The sequence below is a fragment of the Alexandromys fortis genome, unplaced genomic scaffold (genome assembly GCF_014885135.2).
Source record: "Alexandromys fortis isolate MF-2015 unplaced genomic scaffold, M_Fortis_MF-2015_v1.1 scaffold_7, whole genome shotgun sequence".
In the NCBI taxonomy this organism is placed as follows: Eukaryota; Metazoa; Chordata; class Mammalia; order Rodentia; family Cricetidae; genus Alexandromys; species Alexandromys fortis.
Genome location: NW_026067920.1, coordinates 14,468,616 through 14,477,828, shown reverse-complemented (window position 1 = coordinate 14,477,828; position 9,213 = coordinate 14,468,616). Strand labels below are relative to the sequence as shown.

The 9,213-nt window shown below is 38.8% G+C and overlaps 1 non-coding gene across 1 annotated transcript; it reads right to left on the bottom strand.

The window, feature by feature from the left end:
- Positions 1-3,911: 3,911 nt before the first annotated feature.
- Positions 3,912-4,046, bottom strand: LOC126501026 (small nucleolar RNA ACA64). Its single transcript, XR_007591493.1, has one exon. It is a non-coding gene; the product is annotated as a small nucleolar RNA ACA64 (small nucleolar RNA).
- Positions 4,047-9,213: the final 5,167 nt, after the last annotated feature.

Below are 9,213 nucleotides of genomic sequence, written 5' to 3'. Positions count from 1 at the left end.
CACTCGTAAGTGGTTTTTAAACATAAAGCAAAGAAAACCAGCCCACAAATCATAATCCCAGAGAACCAAGACAACAATGAGGACCCTAAGAGAGACATACATAGAGCTAATCTACATGGGAAGTAGAAAAAGACAAGATCTCCTGAGTAAATTGGGCATATGCAGACCTTGGGGGAGGGCTGGAGAGGATGGGAGAGGCAGGAAGGGAAGCAGAGAAAAATGTAGAGCTCAATTAAAAAAAAATAAAATATTAAAAAAAAACAGAATTTTTAAGCAAGATCCAGAAAAAAAAATTGACAAATGTTGTGTTACATTTGGAAATGTTTGCTCCAGGCTGGTGAGACAGCTCAGTAGGCAAAGGCATGTGCTGTAAGCATGAAGACGTGTGTTCATGGAACACACAATGGAAGGAGAGAACTGACCTCTTCAAGTTGTCCCTGACCCAACATGTGCACCCACCATGGCTTGCAGACACACTCAAGCACGTAAATGAATACACAATAAAAAAGTATTTAAAAATAAAATGTCTGTGAAGAAAAAGGAAAGAAGATAAACAATGACTTTAAAAAAATAGACGATGTAAATAGTTTTAGAAACTATATGTTAAGTAACCAGTAAATACAAGACTCACAAATGAAGTTCTCCAAAACATTCAAATTTAAAAGAAATATAAAGTAATTCTAACATATAATCGAGAAAAGAAGAAAAGTAACTGGCTAATAAACCTGAAAAAAAATGTTCAGACTCAGAGAAAACAAACTTTAAAAATAAGTACATTTATCTTAATGGCTTTAACAAAATTCTGAAAATCTGGTCACATGCTAGAGATAATATGTAGAAAGCATGCTTGAAAGAGAGTAAATTATTGCCATCATTTTGATTACCCTGCTGAAAATCTGAAATTACTTCAGCAAAAGGTGAACATAGCTTTTACATTATACATCCACTGCCAGATCTTATTCTAAAATAATGTTTGGTACATGTACACGTTAATATCAAGAGTAACAGTAATTAAGTTAAAATTGAGAGGCTTGGACAGAGAAATCAAGACAGAGAATAAGAAATAAGAATACTCTTCAACAGGAAAGAGGTAAGTAAAATTTTGGTCTAGGCATAGAGTAATTTTAAGTAGTGATGGGTATATACACTATCCTATTAATGTAGCAAAATGGCAAAATTCATGTATGTTGTTTACAGTCACATGTGAAGCCACACAACTCATATGTGAAGGACAGTTCCGTTCCTGACTCATTGGGTCACTGAGTTCACTGAATGGAATCATTTCTTTGATCTGGTACCACTGCCCTATCTTGGGTAAATAGGTTTTAATTCATGTATCCTCAGAGAAACTCTCACAAGATTATTTTCTTATATGAATTACCTAGTATAAACAGACATAAATGATTTAACCATTGATTGTGAGACTTGAGAGGCAGAAAATGAGTTTAGGAAGAATTCAAAATGAACCGCCCAAAATAGCAGACCCACATGAAATTGGCATTCTTGTTAGCGTTCCTGAATTAGACGCTGTGATGGAAACAGAACATTTGTAGGGCTAAAGAAACGGATTTCTTTCTCTGTATCTCCATAGCATCCAATTATTTCTCTTCTGTGTTAGTTTTATCATTTTTCTCTGTACATACCTTCCAATCATTCCATTTTCGCATCTCACTTTTCACATATTCCTTGGTTTCTTGCAGACTCTTTATGCATCCTGTCTTCCCCCTACTCATCCTCTTTCTCTGCCCTCTTGTGAGCATACTGCTTTCCCTTACCCATTTCCTCATTCATCCAGTGTTGTACATCTTCTCTTTCTTACCTGACTGATAAAATAGAAATGAAAATGGAAAACTGAGAAGAGAAAGAGGCTCTAAAGCCTAATAGTTCACCAGAATATAGACATACTTATGACAGGCCTTCAATATGCATGCTATTATCCATTTAACTACAGAGGTTAGGGACCTAATAAAGGACTGTCTGGGAGGAGAGGATCTCTCAAGGAAAGGCAAATAGATATATGTGGCAGTTGTGTAGATTGCTCTATTTGTGAAACTCCTAATTATGGGTATAAAGGCTGTCCATAATGCTTTCTCTGGTTACTTGGGAACCTATTCATCATACTGGATTGTCTTGCCCAACCTAAATACAAGAGAAGGTGGTTAGTCTTGTACAACTTGATATGCCATGCTTTGTTAATACCCATGGGTTGCCTGCCCCTTTCTGAACAGAAAGAAAGAAGTGGATTGAGGGGGTGGAGGGCAGATGGGAGGATGGGAGGAGAGAAGGAAAGAAAACTTTGGTCAGGATGCAAAATAAATAAACTAAATTTTTTAAGAAAGAATATGTTGTTATTGAGAGACAGTGAGAGAAGAATGGGGGGATTACATGGGGAGGGATGGAAGATAGGTGTAAGGGAGGGAATAGAAGGAGTGACAACTGACACTAAGGGTCATTTGAGAGGATATGTGACAACCAACTTGTAGAATATATACATATATTAAAGGAATCTAAATGGAGTCAGCAGTAATAGGGGAGAGAATTCCCCAACTAGATACCTTGAATCATCAAGTAAAACCTCCAGTGCCAGGACTCAATGAGACTCTACTGGAAAAAAACTAACTCTTCCTTTGCCTGTGGTAATCCATTGCAGAATAGCTTCCTGATTAGGAATGGGTTAAATTTTGTGTAGTCACTGGCCAAAAAGGCCCCATTGTACATGCCCACTCCCATTACAGGCTATCCCCAAAGCAATGTATTGGTTGCTCAGCTCAAACTAAAGTCAGAATCTCATTACACACAGAAAAGTCGTGCTGACACCTAATTAGATGCTTCACTTCTATTGACAACCATTCATGGTACTGAAAAGGAGATACTCTGCACACTATCAGAGGAGAAAGGTAATGATCAACCCAACTGCAAACTCTGCACCTACACCCTGATTGCAAAACATGCTGAGCAGTAGTGGTACAACCATTGTGAGAGAAACCAACCACTCTGAGATTGAATTCACAGCCCTCTTCCATGAGTTGGAACTCATTCCTGACACTACAAGAATGGCCAAAATCCTGAGACTGGATAAGCCATGGACGTAGGAGAAAACCAAATAGTTCTGAAGCTAAAGAAACATAGCAACAAAATGATTCCTGAAAGCATTCTGCTATGCTCGTAGACCAAATCTTTGCTCAACCATCACCAGAGAAGCTAAGTCTTGTAGTATATGGAAACTAAAAGAAGGACCCACAATTGGACAATGTGCAATGAGTGAGTGTCTTTGGAACACTCAGTCTTAAACAGGACCTCTTCATCAAACTCCTTCCCCACAAGTCTCAGGAAGCTTTGGAGATGAAGGAACAGAAAGATTGTAGGAGCCAAATGAGGATGGATGACTCCAAAGAAACAGTGTCTTCAAGGATTGATACACGTACGAATTCACAAAGACTGTGGCAACATGCACAGGTCCAAGCCATGTGGGATTCCAGCGCTCAGAAGGGGAAGTGGACATTGGCTTCTACTCCTAATCAAGAAGCTATCTGCAATGGATTACCACAAGCAAAGGAAAATTTAGTTTTCTCCAATAGAGCCTCGTTAAGTACATTAACCACACTTAAGGCAGGTCCCTCGCTCAGGCCAACACAAAATGAACTCAGTGGTATTTTTGTTTAAAAAAATTATGATGAAAAATATTCACAGTAATTTGACAGAAATTTCCTATTAACCAAAACCTGGATAAGAGGCTGGAGCCTTCACAATAACATTTTAGAAGTTAGACATTTTAATTAAACAATGGAGACGGCTAGAGCCTGCCATCCTTGCTGTCCGGGCCACAGCAGCCTCCAGAAACCATGGAGAAAATATGTAGTTAGAACCCCTACCAGAAGCCAGAGCCTTCGAACAATTAAGTGATCCTTCCTGGCTGTCTGGGCCTGGGTTTCACCCGCCCACCCCTGGGTAGCAGGTGGTGATCTGAGGCCACTAGTGGTTCTGAGCAGCAAATTAAAACCCCCACATAGGCATCAAGGCCAATGCCGGGGTAGTTTTTGATGAGCATTGACCTTCGAGGCAATTTTTAATAAAAGAAATTTTATCAAACTCTTTTCCATGATGACTCATTCTAGACCAGAGGAAATTAAATGAACAAGGAAGGCAAACAGTTGTCATGTATTCACTCTGAATTTCCTTTAGAAAAATAAGACTGAACGGCACAATTACAAGTTATGGTCCCACACAGTAAGCCAGTGAAAAGTCAAGACATGTCCATTATATATACGTTTTTTCTTTTTCTTTTTTCACTGAAGCTTGGGTAGGAGACAGGCTCATTATAAAGGGAAGTGTGTGCCTGTTAGAAAATACAAGAGTCACTCAACATTCTTTGGGCAGCATTTGGGACTCTGGACTTTGAGAGAATCTGCTGCAAAGCTCAAAATGCTGCTGCTGTGTACAAACTTCTGTTTATCTGGAGCCTTTCTAGCCTAGTCAATATGAAAACGAACTTTCTTATTTGGGAAAATAACTAGAAATTGGAGGATGAGAAAGAGTGAGATTTTGAGAGAATGACAACCACCACAACACAAGAAAGGGATGACGTAGGAGGCACGATGAGGAAGTGCTTAAAAGAAATAAAATGAAGGCAGGAGAAAAGCCAGCCTCAGATGGACTTCCTGCCTTGACCCTTAATAGCCAGACCACTTATAATATATTTTTTATATTTGCTCATTTCTTTTCAGCAAAGTTGTATGTTTGTGCACACATACATATGTGGATTGCATACATAGTGTGTATGTGTGTGTTCATGTGTGTGTGCGTGTGTGATGTACATGTATGTTGAAGACCTATCTCTCCAATATTTCACTAACATGATACACCTTTGGCAAATGCTAACATGGTATGCTTTTAGCATGTCTCTCAGTACAGTTATGTCAAAAGCTGTAGTTAACTCAATCTGCAAGCTTGCCTATGACACATTTTTAGTTACAATTAAACAATAATACTTGCATATACTAGCTACAACAACTTCCGTTTTCCTAGGGATAAGTAATCATGTCTCCTAAACTACTCTGTTATCTAAAAATAAATAAAGGAATAAAGCCTACACCAGAAATTGTCCCCTCATTGACCTGGATATGAGAATTCCACCTCCAGAACTGACTTCTGTTATTCATTAGACATTCTTTAATGTCTTGTTAGTGTTTCCCACTCAGAGTTATACTGACTTTAAAGAAGAGTCAGAGTCCACTTTGCCAAACACCCAGAAGCATGGCTTGGGACTGAGTCCTGCCAATCAATTTGGGTAATATCGGGTAAAGATGTTGGGGTCTGTGCCAGGCAAAGTTCAAATTGTCTTGAAGAGGGTGTTTCTATAAATGGGGACATTAGAGACTCTGTTGACGGCCCCAAAACAAAGTAAGAACTATAGAGAAACCTCTGTGATCTCAGAGAATATATCATTAATCATTACCAGACTGTGTAGAAATATGCATGAAAAGGGCCGTCCTGGTGAGTCTCAGACAGACATGAGAAACACACTGAGGACACACAATACTGTTAAAATGTCAGCAAGCTTTGCTTGTGCCATTTCCTGGTGCCTGGTGGTAGGCAGAACTAAAACTGAGCATGGGGAGATTTCTAAGAAAGGCACTGAAACAGCAGCCTGAGTCATTCTTGAAATTTATAGTAAAATGGGAGAAGAAAGAGATACATTAAAGGAATTATTAATAAAAATGAGAATCAAAATTTGTTGATTTTTCAAACTCTCAGACTACTTGTATTACAAAAAATAAGGAAACTTATTCTGAGAAAAGACTAGGTTATATAGCTGAGTGACCATTTGCTATGCACTTTGGTATGTGTATTAGTCTGGGTTCTTGAACTTATAGAATGAAACTATGAACATATGTGTGTGTGTTCTTATATGAATATAACTTATTATATATCAAATACATTGCATGCATTTATTTGTATATGTGCATATACATGAATATATACATATATGTGTATTTAAGTCACATGTACATACATACATACATACATATATGGAATTGGTTAGAGTGGCTTACAGGCTGTGGTCCAGTTAGTTCAACAATGGCTGTTACCAATGGAAGTTTCAAGAATCAAGTAGTTGTTCATTCCATGTAAGTAGATGTCTCATTTGGCTTTCAATATACACTGAAATCCTGAAGATTTAGGTTCTAATAACAGTGAAGGGATGGACTTGCCAGAGATCATGAAAGCAAGCAGGCAAAGACAGAGAACAAGCTTCCATCTGTTGCGTCCTTTACATAAACTGCCAGCAGAAGGTGTGGCCTAGATTAAAGGTGAATCCCCCACCTCAACGATGTGGATTCAAAGTAGGTATTCTCACTTCATATGATTTGATTATAAAAATAAATCCTTCACAGATGTACCCAGGCACTTGGGTTTTAGTTAATTCCAAATGAAGTCAGGTTGACAACCAAGAATAGCCATCAATAAGGTGTGTGAACAATAGTTTAAACAAGCAAGCACCTCAGGAGAAGTCCAGAAGAGACATTGGATTATAACCCATTGCCAACTAGAGTGAAATTAGGCAGATAAAATACAGAGAATGGAAAAATACAGTCATCTATCTAGCCTTCACAAGGCAGAGTGAGCTATCCTGGTGTGAACAGGTCTTATCCTTCAAAACTGTGAATGATCAAATAAATGGTGGTTCAGGAGAGCCTTGGAGCCACCCGGATCCGGCAGTACTAGTTCCACCTTCTCTCTTTTAAACCATGGGGTCTACAAATCGGTATGCAACTATGCAGCGTGGGGATGGGGAGGAAGATCACCCTGCCAATCAATTCGGGTAATATCGCCACCCCGTGGGCCCGGTGCATAAAGCAGCAAGGAAAGCCAGAAAGGAAGATCTGGCCTGGCCTTTAAGACCTATTTGGATTCTTCCCTAAGTTTGCATTTGTCTGGAGATGTCACTCCTCCCTTCTTTCACCGTCTCCCTTCTGGAGCTGGAGTATCCTTCATCTGCCTGTCTCGTGATTGTTTGGGGAGCATGTGATGGACCTGGTTCCATAGGTTTACAACAGTAATGAAATTTGTTTTTGTAATGAATTGTACTTAGAGTTTCAAGCTTACTTAGCATTTGGAAGATTTTCAGTTTGAGAATCAATGCTAGAAAGAGGCAAGATTTTGGGGAGCTGTAATGTATTTTATGTGCCAATAGAAATAAGTATTTGGGCAGGCTAGGAGCATGGTGTATAAACTTTTTGTGACCCAAGTCAATTTGTTTAAGCTTAAACCCCAATGTGATTGTGCCTTCATACACACATGCCCTGTGTGACCAGCCCTAGATAAGCAATGGCCTGAGTCCTCTCCTTGATGTTTCAAGATTACATCATTTTCTATTTTTCAAAGCATTGTTTTCTTTAATGTGGTCTCAAAGTATACAAAGTCTCCTACTAGTATTGCAAATAAGAGTCATGTAGCGTGATTGACCTGGAAACAAAATTAAAAGTGATACATGGCTATAAAATCAGTACTAATTATTGCTCACTACCAGGCACACCCCCATTTCAGCCTAGCAACTATCTTAATTGAAGATGAGGGGAAAGGAACAAGAGCTTCATTTCACCGAAGGAAAGTTGGTGCCTATATCAGACATTTACTGCCAGATCAGACTTTACTGATCTGGATTGAAAATGAGACACAGAATAAGGTCCAATGCAATCAATGTAAGTACATTCTGTGATGTTCACCTAACAGGGAAATGATCTAACAGTGCTTCCACACAACACATCCCATTACTACATTTGGAAGAAAAAAGTGATTCACGGGAAGTGGGACGATAGGGATGGGACCCTGATTCTACAGGTTAGTGTCCATGTAGAAGAAACCACTAGAGTGTTCCCTCTTTTTCTGATTGCACACACCATAAAGAAAGGCAATGTGTAGACAAGCTAGATGGCAGCCAGCCAGTCGGTGACACAGCAACACCTGTATCATTAAATCCAGTCTGCTCAGGAAAGGGAGCTTTGGCCAGACACTAATTCTGCTTGGCCTTCTTCCAAAGACCAGAACAATGAGAAAATAAGCCAGGGTCATTTCAGCTACCCTGTCTATGGTACTTTACTTTGTAGTTCTGATTTAATAATCTCATTACCATATGGGTTTACATTTATAGATAAATTCCAATTTCTTCATATCAGGTCTACCTTTACAACAGCAATTACGTTTTATCACTTCATAAAGTGATTGACAGAGCAAACTTTTGTGAGTCTATAAAGAGTACCATAGCCCCTACCTATTTCTTTGGAGTCTATATCATTCTCATGCTTGTATCCAGGATATGGTAGAATACAGAATCTAGCAACTCACTAAGAAAATGTGAAAGCTATAATTTTGGACATGTACATACCCAGCTGTACCTTAATCAATTCCCATGCTAACATTAATATCAAAGTTGGGTCTAATATTCTAATTGGGAAGTCATTTTTCTTCATAATGCTACAGTGCTTTTTCTCGGTGTTTTCAGTACATGATTCCATGGAGCCAATCCTTTGTAGACAATTAACTCCTGTGCTCTTTCAAAGTCAGAGTGAGGACTCCCCCAGGTTCCTCAAAGTAGGGGAAGGGTGCCAGAAGTACTAAATACCCATCACACAGCATCCTTAAGGAAAATTCTATCACTTCAACCTCTGCTTTCCTTCACTATTTTTCTAAGAGTTCATTTCTTCCCCTGCCTGAGTGCTAAGCTGTAAAACTGAATCAGCTTGAGGCTGCACCTCCCAGACTGCTGACTGAAAGGCATTATTCTTTTATTCTATATGCCGTAAATCTTGTCTTCTCATTCATCCTCTGACAGTGTGAATAGAGACTCTTCTGACATCAATTTACCATCACTATGTCATCATTCAGGAATAAGTTGGTCAACCACTCCTCAGGATCCAGTTACTGCACATGTGCCCATACTCAAGTTATTTCCTTTGTGTGGTGCATTTTATTTCTAAAATGGAGTAATGATAATATTAAATTATATATGGGCATTTTGAAGACTGGGTAGGTAACACAATGATCATAAAAAAGTGACATAACCACAGTCATTGTGTCACAAGCATGGGTAAAACCTGTCATACTCAGTAGATAAAATCTGCAGAAATCATTTTTTTTTTACAGAATGAAGGTTCCTTCTGTCCCTCAGGAGGAAGAGTATTTTATGTTATTTACTTACTGATTTTATGTATT